Below are 13,142 nucleotides of genomic sequence, written 5' to 3'. Positions count from 1 at the left end.
CCCTTTCCCCTCCATCCAACTGCTACCAGGTTAATCCAAGCATTTATCTAGACTAGACTGTGAGCCCACTGTTGGGTAGGGACTGTCTCTGTGTTGCCAGCTTGTACTTCCCAAGCGCTTTGTACAGTGTTCTGCACACAGTAAGTGCTCAATAAATACGATTGATTGATTGATTGATCCTATCTCACATTGATTACTATATCAGCCTCCTTGCTGACCTCCCTGACTCTTGATTCTCCCCACTCCAGTCCATATTTCACTCTACTGCCTAGAGCACTTTTCTACGAAACAGTTAATTCAGTGTTTCCTTATTCCTCAAGAACTTGCAGTGGTTTCCCATCCACCTCCACATCAAACAGAAGCTTCTTACCATCAGCTTTATAGCATTCGTCTCCTTCCCCCTTCTACCTAACCTTGCTATTTCTCGCTACTCTCATACTACATCCCAGCAGGCACTTCAATCAATCAATCAATAGTATTTATTGAGCGCTTACTGTGTGCAGAGCACTGTACTAAGTGCTTGGGAAGGACAAGTTGGCAACATATAGAGATAGTCCCTACCCAACAGTGGGCTCACAGTCTTCCTTTCCTTGCCAGTGAAAGAGCTGGGATTAGATCCCAGAGGCCATCAAGACTTAAGGATCAGTTGCCCCAGTATGGTAAGAGCATTTCGTTTAAGAATTCACAAATAATTAGTGATTAATTCTTCCTTAAACAGGAAGAAGTAGGAGATGGGATCTGGGAATGAGGAAAGGGAATGAGCCAAAGTGGGAAAGGCTTCTCTGTCAGACTTCTTAATAGTGCTGTGTGAACTTGAAAAAGTTGAAACGAGGTTCAACGGAGTTCAAATAAGCCTCTAATAGTTGTCCCAATCCACTTGAGACTGCAAAATTGGCCCAGAAATCTTGTGAAAACTGCCTTTCTTGTGAGATTATCACTACTTCCTGATTCTAAGCAAGTTGAAGAAAGACTGTCACTCTGACCTCTTCCTTGATAGATTGTAATTTTTGCTTCAGGAACAAAATGGAATCTGGAAGGTTTCAAGGCCGTGAAAAGACAAGTTGCCACTACAGTAATTAACGGGTGAGACAGTACATTTCCCTTCACATCACTTGGTGTTTGACATCTATTTTAACAAGTTAGTGTGTAATAATTATTTAATTTCAATTATTTTAATAGTGCCCTAGAGATAGTGAAGTCTAGCTCTAGGAGTGTCAGTAAAGCAAACAGTTGTTTCCAATTGGCTTAGCCTTTTCTTATATAATGTGAATGGGTCTTCGTGAAAAATGGTAGTTTAGTGCAAGTATAAAATCTCTGCCTCTGTAATGGGTTGGCGTAATTGCCATGTACTACTGCAAATGGTAAGAGTGGGAATGGAAAGAATGAAAGATACTTGCTATTTTTGATAATGATGGCCAGGTGTTTGAAGTCTACATCGATCTGTTGTTTAAACAGTTTCTTTCCTTCCCTCTCAGGTGTCTGTGAACATTTGAGAATATATTTTCCAATCAGTACATAGGGAACACAACAGACAACAGCGTGGCATAGTGGATGGAGCCTGGGCCTGGGAACCAGAAGGTCATGGGTTCTAATCCCGGCTCCTTCACTTATCTGCTGTGTGGCTGTGGGGAAGTCACTTCACTTCTCTGTTCCTTAGCAACCTCATTGGTAAATTGGGGGTTGAGACTGTGAACCCCATGTGGAATGGGGACATTGTCCAACCCAATTTGCTTGTATCCACCCTAGCACTTAGGACAGTGCCTGGCACATAGTAAGAGCTTAACATACCATAATTATTATTATTATCGTTATTATTAATGATATTTGATAAGCCCTTACTATGTGTCAGGCACTGGGTAGATAAAAGATAATCAGGTTGTACACACTTCCTGTTTCACAGGGGTTCACTGTCTTACCCTCCATCCCCCCCACCTTACCTCCTTCCCTTCCCCACAGCACCTGTATATATGTATATATGTTTGTACACATTTATTACTCTATTTTACTTGTACATATCTATTCTATTTAATTTATTTTGTTAATATGTTTGATTTTATTCTCTGTCTCCCCCTTCTAGACTGTGAGCCCACTGTCGGGTAGGGACCGTCTCTATATGTTGCCAACTTGTACTTCCCAAGTGCCTAGTACAGTGCTCTGCACACAGTAAGCGCTCAATAAATATGATTGATTGATTAATCCCCATTTTACAGATGTGGAAACTGAGGCGCAGATAAGTGAAGTGACTTGCCCAAGGTAACACAGCAGGATATTGGAAGAGCTGGAATTAGAACCCAGTTCCTCTGACTCCCAAGTCCCTGCTCTTTACATATGTCCAGGCTACTTTCCCATGATGAAGCAGATTTCTCTAGATGTCAGCTTCCAGTGTCAAATTTCCATTAAACCTTGATTTTTCTAGTTATAGAAAAATGCAGATTTGAAAAGTTTGCCCTCATCAACGCTCTGCTGCCCACCTGACCTAAATGGCATTCAAATATTCACTTCTCATAATACAGTTCAAATGGCGATTAGCAGCTTTTTTTCAATGTCTTACCCTTAACCTTTTTCTCTTTCAGCATAATTCAGGGATAATGATATTGTTAGTTAATATTCTCACTTATTTAAAATTACCGAAGTACTTAGTGGGAAAATAAGTAATGAACTGAACTCAAAACTGCAGTTCTTTATCTGCATCTATCATGGATACTCTTTTTCCCTTTCATGTCCCTTAACCTCTCGATGCCTTAGGCCTCTGCTGAGAGCTGAGAAATCAGTTTCAACAGAACTGCTGAAAAAGGCAAATGAATTTGAAGTGAAAAATGGCCATTTGAACACGGAGCTGTACCCATGCACTTTGGGATGCTAACACACGGAGTCATCAGGGACACTGCAGTATCCAGGTCACGCAAGCTCACTGTGGGCAGGGAATGTGTCTGCTTCTTCTGCTGTATTGGACTTTCCTAAGTACTAAGGACAGTGCTCTGCACGTAGTAATCAATCAATCGTATTTATTGAGCGCTTACTATGTGCAGAGCACTGTACAAAGCGCTTGGGAAATACAAGTACAATACAACAATAAAGACTGACAGTCCCTGCCCACGAGCTCACGGTCTACAAGGGCGGGGAAGACGGACATCAATACAAATAAATAAAATTACAGTGGGGCAGTAATAAGTGGCGTGGGGCAGTAATAGCCGTGGTATTTGCTAAGCGCTTACCAAGTGCCAGGCACTGTACAAAGCACTGGGGTGGATAAAAGCTAACTGGGTTAGACATAGTCCCCTGGCCCGTGTGGGGCTCACGGTCTCAATCCCCATTTTACAGATGAGATCGCTGAGGCCCAGAGGAGGGAAGGGACTCTCCCGAGTTCACACAGCAGACAAGTGGCAGAGCCGGGATTAGAACCCAGGACCTTCTGGCTCCCAGGCCTGGGCTCTATCTTCTATTCATTCATTCGTTCAATCGTAATCAATCCCTCATTGTTGTTTGTTGAGTATTTACTGCAAGCTTGGGTCGTTTAACTTCTCTTTGCCTCATCTGTAAAATGGAGATTGATTGTGAGCCTCATGTGGGGACATGGACTGTGTCCAACCTGATTAGCTTGCATATACCCCAGTGCTTAGTACAGTGCCTGGCACATAGTAAAACTTGACAAATACCGCTACAAAAAAAACCCAAAACAGACATTGAATCCCCATTTTACAGGTAAGGAAATTGAAGCCACAGAAAAGTGAAGTGACTGCCCAAGGTCACAGAGCAGGCAGAGGCCGGATTAGAACCTAGGTCCTCAGACTCCAAACTAGGGCTTGCTGCTTCTCAACATTATTCCATTCAAGGAAGACCCCATGGTGGTGATTAAGCAGCCGTTCTCTCCCGGCAAGGTGTCTCACTTGAAGTACTAGCAGATTGGGAGTTTTGCCAATTCCATGGCTCCATCTACACTGTTGAGTGACTGCAAGATGTAAAAGTCATGTCTTTACATATCGGCTGGCAAACTATGCTTCGTAAAGAGTCAACCTTGGAAGTGCTATATGCTTTGAGGATATCATTGGACCACTCTTGTGTATCCTTGGAATTAAAAAAAAAATACACATGTTTGGTCAACAGTATCAAAAGCATCAAATTATAATAGTTCTTTCACTGATTATATGAGAAACCTGTACAGAGAAAATGACAAGGAACATCAAATAGCCCTGTGAATTTATATGGAAATTAGGGCCTTTCTTTTGCTACTTTACCTCTGAAGTTTTAAAAAGTCACTATTGAATACATTAACTACAGAAACTGCTATAATTTTGCTTCAAAATAACTGTTAAGGTGAATAGAATTTGACTTAAGTTGGTCAGTTCATCATTTGCTTGACTCTAAATGATTACACGGTACTGTAAATAAACTTGAAGTTACTAATGTTGATGAATTTCAGAGGAGAATACAAATACTGGTTTTAGATTTTTCTTCAAATGATTGTAGCCAATCGACACTTATCCTACATAGCCCTTCTTTAAGATATGAATTTGAATTGCTGATACTTAAATAATTTTTCAGGTAACCTCAGCACATCTTCCTTTCTCATTTCTAGTGCAGAGTCACAATGACATCTTCATGCATAAAACCTAAAGATTTGAGTGCATAAGTAAAGAAATCAGATTCAGGCAGTCCATACTGATATTTAGATTCTGGCAATAACTATGTAATACAAAAAACATTTATGCATTCTAAATGTAAATATGTATTCTATACAGTTGTAGGTATAAACAGGTTAAATTAGTTGTTTACTTTACTAGTCCTGGCAGATTAAGGGCTTTCATGATTGAAATTTTTCTGCAGCCTCAGGAGGCTCAGCTCACTCCACAATTCTCAACCCCTTTGATATCTCATCGGTAAAATGTAAAGAAAAAGCAAATATACGGATTACCGCAATTCCTATTCCTTCAATTTGATTTTTCTTTTGTTCTAGCTAGGTATTTGGGATTTCTCTGGGAAAGCAAAGCTCAAGAAGGTAAAGTTTTTCTTAGGTTTGAGATGTGAGGCGAGCCATTCATTCATTTTAATAATGCCTTAATTAAAAACTCTCAGCGAGAGTTTATGGCATTACAGATCTGTCATATGAAATGGGCAAAGTCTCTTAACATCTCTACACTGCTGTTTCCTCATCTGTAAAATAGGGAGTCAATATCTGGTCTTCCTCCTACTTAGATGGTGAGCCCCATGTGAGACAGGGATTGTGTTCAATTTAACTTGTATCTACCTCAAGTGCCTTGTAATAATAGTAATTATGATGGCATTTATTGAGCACTTACGATATGCAAAGCACTGTTCTAAGCACTGGGGAGGTTACGAGGTGATCAGGTTGTCCCACGGGGGGCTCACAGTCTTAATCTCCATTTTACAGATGAGGGAACTGAGGCACAGAGAAGTTAAGTGACTTGCCCAAAGTCACACAGCTGACAATTGGCGGAGCTGGGATTTGAACCCATAATAATAATGATGGCATTTGCTAAGCACTTACTGTGTGCAGAGCACTGTTCTAAGCACTGGGGGAGACTACAAGGTGATCAAGTTGTCCCACGTGGGGCTCACAGTCTCAATCCCCATTTTACAGATGAGGTAACTGAGTCTCAGAGAAGTTAAGTGACTTGCCCACACTCACACAGCAGACCTGTGGTGGAGTCAGGATTCGAACCCATGACCTCTAACTCCCAAAGCCCGTGCTCCTTCCACTAAGCCATGCTGCTTCTATAGTTCAGTGCTTGACACGTGATAAGCACTTAGCAAATACAGTGATTTTTATTCTAGGAGATGAAAACTGATATTCATCCTGTATGAAAACAAGACCAGCAGCCCATCAAGAATCTAGCTTTATGGGCAAAGTCATTTGCAAATTGACGTTTTCGGGCCACTCTCACGTGTATAAGGCCACTCTCACCCTTAATAACTTCGTGTTCAAAAATAAGGTCCAGTCATACAAGTAGAGGAGAGAGGTTTTTTCCCTCCCTTTGATTCAAAGTGGAATTCAAGAATCACCATGTCGCTAAAACTTCAAATTGTACTAAAAATCCTGATGGTAACGTTACTACTAAATTATTTATTTCTAAACAAACATCCCTATGGAAAGATATGCAATCTATCAAAGCAAATTGGAAAAGAAATTCTCTTGTGATTTTCAAGCTGTCCCCAAAGTTTTATGTGACTCTCGCTTTTTATTCATATAAATATGGCTACGAGACGGGATAAATCTATTCTCTTTAGAAGTGAAGGGAATTGGGAAGGAAGTCTACAAATCATTAAAGTGCAATACTTATCATTGTTCAGTTGTGTATGCATTAAGTGGGACTATTGGAACAAAGATTGTCTCAGTTTTCAAGGTCTTTTCTAATAGTAAATCTGAACAAACATGAATTAGATTTCCCCAAGGTGAAGCTGCAAACAGAGATATGCTTATTTGGGTTCCTTTTCCTTTGTCACCGAGTAAATGTTCTAAATGTACCTGGATTTTATTATTCAATAGGCTATTCATAATGGCTCAGTGGTAAAGTCAATTTAATTTATTTGCCCTTGTTCAATCTTTGGCATTGATCCCGCTGATGTTTTTAATAGTGGGATATGTGAAGTCTACTGATTTACTATGAAAAGAGATAAATATGAAAAGGACTGTAAACACCCAGACAACCATGACCTCGGACATTGGTTTTTGATGAAAGATGGGATGGCCAATTAATAATCGACAGTAATGATGTGGAATCTCTGGATAAAAATTAAATAAGTACTTCGTTCTTCGTCTTTACAGTACTAAGATACTATAGCACAACAAGAAGTGCTCTCAGAGAAGCAGCATGGCTCAGTGGAAAGAGCATGGGCTTTGGAGTCAGAGGTCATGGGTTCAAATCCCAGCTCCACCAATTGTCAACTGTGTGACTTTGGGCAAGTCACTTAACTTCTCTGTGCCCCAGTTAGCTCATCTGTAAAATGGGGATTCATTCATTCATTCAGTTGTATTTATTGAGCATTTACTGTGTGCAGAGCACTGTCCTAAGCACTTGGGAAGTACAAGTTGGGAACATATAGAGACGGTCCCTACTCAACAACGGGCTCACAGTCTAGAAGTGGGAGACAGACAACAAAAGAAAACATATTAAGAAAATAAAATAAATAGAATACATACGTACAAGTAAAATAGAGTAATAAATATGTACAAACATAAATACAGGTGCTGTGGGGAGGGGAAGGAGGTAAGGTGGGGGGATGTGGAGGGGGAGGAGGGGAAGAGGAAGGAGGGGGCTTAGTTTGGGAAGGCCTCCTGGAGGAGGGAGCTCTCAGTAGGGCCTTGAAGGGAGGAAGAGAGCTAGTTTGGTGGGTGGGCAGAGGGAGGGTATTCCAGGCCCGGGGGATGACGTGGGCCGGGGGTCGATGGCGGGACAGGCAAGAACGAGGCATGGTGAGGAGGTTAGTGGCAGAGGAGCGGAGAGTGTGGGCTGGGCTGGAGAAGGAGAGAAGCAGGGAGGTGAGGTAGGAGGGGGCGAGGTGATGGAGTGCCTTGAAGCCCAGGGTGAGGAGATTAAGACTGTGAGCCCCCCGTGGGACAACCTGATCACCTTGTAACCTCCCCAGTGCTTAGAACAGTGCTTTGCACATAGTAAGTGCTTAATAAATGCCATTATTATTATTATTTCCTTATCAACTTCCCTTAATCATACTTTAAAAACTATAAGAATAGTAGTTGTGGTATGTGTTGAGTGCTTACTATGTGCCAAGCACGGTACTGAGCACTGGGTGGATAACAGATAATCAGGTTCCACATGGGTCTCACATTCTAAATGAATCCTCATTTTGCAGATGAAGTAACTGAAGTATGGAGAAGTGACTTGCCTAAGGTCACAAAGTAGTCAAGTGGCAGAGCCAGGATGGGAACTCGGTTCCTCTGGCTCCCCAGCGTATGCTCTTTCCACTAAGCCATGCTGCTTCACTGTTTCAACTGACATTTATTTCCCTGGCAGTGAATTTAATTCATGCTTCCATGATGGGCCTTTAGGTCTGGACTCCATCTTGTGTGACCAAGCTGCCATTTGCTGAAGGCAATCACATCATGCACCCTTCCTTCCAAACCTGTGCATCCTAGAGAAGCAGCGTGGCTCAGTGGAAAGAGCACGGGCTTTGGAGTCAGAGGTCATGGGTTCGAATCCCGGCTCCACCACAAGTCTGCTGTGTGACCTTGGGCAAGTCACTTAACTTCTCTGAGCCTGCTACCTCATCTGTAAAAATGGGGATTAAGACTGTGAGCCCCACGTGGGACAACTTGATCACACTGTACCCCCCCCAGCGCTTAGAACAGTGCTTTGCACATAGTAAGCGCTTAACAAATGCCATCATTATTATTATTATTATTATTATCCTACCCCGATGCCTTCCTTATCTGGTCTACTGGCCTGTTTGTCTCAAGATGGGGCAGAGACGTACCTCTCTTGTCAAAAGTCAAGGCCCCGGCCTGTTTCCAAAGGAGATTTAATCAGGTCAGCGGTGAGGGAGTGGTATTTATGCCCCTGGCCCCTGTAATGAGGAAAGCAGTGTGGAGCTCAGGGAATGGGGCAGTAGCATCTGGAGTGGAAAATCACTGAGCTTGGACAGAAACTCCTATACAGTCAGCATGAACGTGGGAGCGGCCGATTTGTCAGTCAGTCCTATTTATTGAGCGCTTACTGTGTGCCAAGCATTGTAGTAAGAGCTTGGGACGGTACATTATAATAATAAACACACACGTAGAGAAGCAGTGTGGCTCAGTGGAAAGAGCCCGGGCTTTGGAGTCAGAGGTCATGGGTTCAAATCCCGACTCCTCCAATTGTCAGCTGGGTGACCTTGGGCAAGTCACTTAACTTCTCTGGGCCTGTTACCTCAACTGTAAAATGGGGATTAATGCTGTTAGCCCCTCGTGGGACAATATGATCACCTTGTAACCTCCCCAGCGCTTAGAACAGTGCTTTGCTCATAGTAAGTGCTTAATAAATGCTATTATTATTATTATATTCCCTGCCAACAGTGAACTTTCATAGCAGGACAAAACCTCTGTCAGCTAGTCTAACACTATCCTCTACCCAGAGTAATAATAATAATAATAGCACTTGTTAAGACTATGTGACAAGCACTGTTTGAAGCACTGGGGTAGATAGAAGTTAATCAGGTTGGACATTGTCCCTGTCCCACGTGGTGTTCACACTATTATCCAGCATGGTTTAAGGGAAAGAGCACTGGCTTGGGAGTCAGAGGATGTAGGTTCTAATCCCAGCTCCGCTCTTTGTCAGCTGTGTGACCTTGGGCAAGTCACCTAACTTCTCTGTGCCTCAGTTATGTCATCTGTAAAATGGAGATTAAGACTGTGAGCCTCATGTGGGGCAACCTGATTACTTTGTATGTACCCCATTGCTTAAAACAGTGCACAGCACATAGTAAGAGTTTAACAAATACCATCGTTTTTAAGCTCTTTTACAGATTTGGTCTTACAGATTTGGTTACTGCGTCCCACAGTAGTGAAATGATTTGCCCAAGATCATGTAGCAGACATGTGACAGAGCTGGGATTAGAACCCAGGTCCTCCTGACTCTCAGCCTCATGCTGTATCAACTAAGCCACACTGCTTCTCCAGTGGGATGCCCCCTCCGTGATAGCACCCCTAGGAAGATGGCGCACCTGTTTGGTTGTCGTTTTCATAATACAGTGCCTGGCACATAGTAAGCTCTTAACAAATACAATAATAATAGTAATAATAGTAATGATTGTATTTAAGCACTTACTATGTGCCAGGTACTGTACTAGGTGCAGGGGTCAATACAAGCTATTTGGGTAGAGCCCAATCCCACAGAGGGCTCATAGTCTTAATCCCCATCTTCTAGATGAGGAAACCAAGGCAAAGACAAGTGAAGTGACTTTACCAAGGTCACACAGCAGACAAGTGGCATTGCCAGGATTAAAACCCAGGTCCTCTGACTTCCAGGGCCACGCTCTTTCCATTAGGCTACCAGTAAACTTGATGTACAGGAAGCTTTCTGGCACCGTCGGGAGCTGAAGCATTTGGTGGGTGGTCATTTTTTGTGGGTATACCCGATTCTCAAAAAAGCTTTATTATCTGTGGCACCATTAGGAAGTTAGGAAGGTGAATCAGTTGTCATTTTCAAAGTAAACCCCGTCCTACAGGAAGCCTCATTAATTATGGGTTCTAATCCCAGCTCTGCCTTTTGTCTTCTGTGTGACTTTGGCAAGTCACTTAACTTCTCTGTGTCTCAGTTACCTCATCTTTAAAATGGGGATTGACTGCTTGCCTCATGGGGACAGGAACTGTGTCCAACTTGATTTGCTTGTATCCTCCCCAGAGCTTAGTATCCAATCCACAGGTTAGTATAGTGTCTGCTGCATAGTAAGTGCTTAATAAATACCACTGAAGCCACATTTCCTCCAAGAAGCCTTCCCTAAGCCCACCTCTCCTCTTCACCCACTCCTTTCTGCGCCAGTCTTACTTGCTTCATCATTCATCCTCCCTCCCATCCCCACAGCACAAATGCATATATCTGTAGTTTATTTATGTTAGTGTCTGTCTCCCCCTCTAAACTGTGAGCTTGTTCTGAGCAGGGAATGTGCCTGTTGTTATATTGTACTCTCCCAAGCGCTTAGTTCAGTGCTTTGCACATAGTAAGTGCTCTAAAAATACGATTGAATGAATGAATCATTATGGCACTGTGAGGAAAATGACAAGCCTGGTGGGTGGTCATTTGAGATTAGACCCTATCTCTGTTAAGTGTGATACTGTCAGGAAGAGTGAAAGCCAGGCAGGAGGTTGTTTGTAAGAAGACATGATCCCTAGTTGTGTATCTCTAGCGTATTAGGGGATCTTGGAGAGGCCAATTTGTAGGGCCCCGACTTTCTGCTCCTTCTTCTTTATAATACTCTCTCTGCTTGAGTGGGACCAAGAAGAGAAATCATGATTCTTGCTTTAAAACACATCTTGGCTCATTCTGTCTAGCTCCCAGCTAGAGTACGGGGATTCCAAAATGCAGGTCTAGTTGACCCGTGACAGCTTGACAAAATTATTACCAATTGTTTTAGAGGTTTTGAAACAAATCCTTACAACTGAATTTGACTTTGCCACCTAAAAAAAGAACGTGGAATAGATTAGCTGTAGTCTCATTGTTCTTTAGTAGAGTCATTCAAGCAGTTTTTCCAGTTAAACAAGTTTTCAGGCTGTTTTACACAGTTTTTTTCGAATTTGTCTAGAAAGTTTTAGAATATACCAGACAATGACCTCCTTTTACTCAGACTTCAAGTGGAATGGCCAAGTGGACCTGGATTATAATCCTGGCTCTGCCACTTGCCTGCTGTGTGACCTTGGGTAAGTCACTTGATTTATCCAGGCCTCTGTTTCCTCATCTGTGAAAAGGGGATACAGTACCTGTTCCCCTTCCCATTAGACTGTGAGACCCAACTGGGAAAAGAACTGTGCCCTAACAGGTTATCGTTTACATACTCCAGTACTTATTACAGTGATTGGCCCATAGTAAAAGTGCTCACAAATATCACAATTATTGATTATTTAATTAAAAATTGGATTTCATGACTTTGGATCAGACACCTCATTTTAACTTTTCCTATAGTACACTGAATATTCCAAAAGTTCTAAAGGGGAAAACTAAAAAACACTTACAATAATTTTCCTTCAAAGAATATGACATTCATTCATTCAATTGTATTTATTGAGCACTTACTGTGTGCAGAGCACTGTACTAAGTGCTTGGGAAGTACAAGTCAGCAACATGTAGAGACAGTCCCTACCCAACAACGGGCTCACGGTCTAGAAGGGGGAGACAGACCACAAAACAAAACAGACAGACAACAAAACAAAACATACAGACAGGTGACAAAACATGACATCATGATTCATTTTGGTAGGGAATTCCCAGTGCCAATGGTTTTTTGGGGGTTTTTTTCTTTGGCTTTTTTTAATGGCATCTATTAAGCCCTTACTATATGCCAGGCACTGTACCAGCACTGGGGTGTAGATACAAGTTTATCAGATTGGACATACTACATGTCCCACATGTGGCTCACAGTCTAAATCCCCAGTTTATAGATGAAGTAACTGAGGCTCAGAGAAGTTAAGTGACTTGCCCAAGGTCACAGAGCAGGCAGGTGATGGAACCGGGATCAGAAATCTTACTCCCAGGCACATATGCTAACCACTAGACACACACAGTGGAATGTAATGGCATCTCGTTCAATGGGAGGGACAGCAAAATGTCACAAGAAAAGGCCAGTTGAGTGTCTATTTATTTTACTTGTGCATATTTATTCTATTTATTTTATTTTGTTAATATGTTTTGTTTTGTTGTCTGTCTCCCCCTTCTAGACTGTGAGCCCGCTGTTGGGTAGGGGCCATCTCTATATGTTGCCAACTTGTACTTCCCAAGCCCTTAGTACAGTGCTGTGCACACGGTAAACGCTCAATAAATACGATTGAATGAATGAGTGTCTGAAATTAGCTCAGATTTATTGAGCGCTTACTCTGTGTAGAGCACTGCACTAAGCCCTGGGGAGAATACAACAGAATTAGCAGATACTTTCCCAGCCTTGCTTCCCTGAAAGCCACATCTGGTGTCTGTAGAGCCTAACTGAATGAAACTCTAGTAGTCAAGAGTACATTTCCTAATTATCGGTTATCAGAGATAGAGGGGCTCTATTTCAGTCTGTTGCCACTAAATGGGGGCCAATTTTTATTTTGTGTGTTTGTACATGTCTCTTGTATTTGCTCAGTGTCATGTTTCAACATTCCTTAAGTACTTGCTGTCAGTCCCTTCTCCCCAGTTGGATTTTTTAAATGTAATTCCCCTGAAAACTAGGGACAATATCTAATTCATTCAATTCATTCAATCGTATTTATTGAGTGCTTACTGTGTGCAGAGCACTGTACTAAGCACTCCTCACCTGTGTATTCTCTTCTAACACTTAGTACGTGTACAGAGCACAGTAAGCCTTAATAAATGCTATTTGCCCACTATTACTACAAATCAAAGATATTTAACTGAATACTTATTGTGTACAGAGCACTGTGTGAAGCACTTGAGAGAGTACAATACAACAGAGTTGGTGTTCCCTGTTCACAAGGCTCT

The 13,142-nt window shown here is 42.1% G+C and overlaps 1 long non-coding RNA gene across 3 annotated transcripts in view; it reads left to right on the top strand.

Annotated features, from left to right (window-relative positions):
• The window catches only part of LOC119929943, a 437,264-nt gene that overhangs the window by 163,508 nt on the left and 260,614 nt on the right, over positions 1 to 13,142 (top strand). The gene's annotated exons all lie outside the window — the stretch shown is intronic.

The sequence above is a fragment of the Tachyglossus aculeatus genome, chromosome 6 (genome assembly GCF_015852505.1).
Source record: "Tachyglossus aculeatus isolate mTacAcu1 chromosome 6, mTacAcu1.pri, whole genome shotgun sequence".
Taxonomy (NCBI): Eukaryota; Metazoa; Chordata; class Mammalia; order Monotremata; family Tachyglossidae; genus Tachyglossus; species Tachyglossus aculeatus.
The sequence above is the reverse complement of the archived record's forward strand: the minus strand, read 5'-3'. Positions and strand labels throughout refer to the sequence as shown.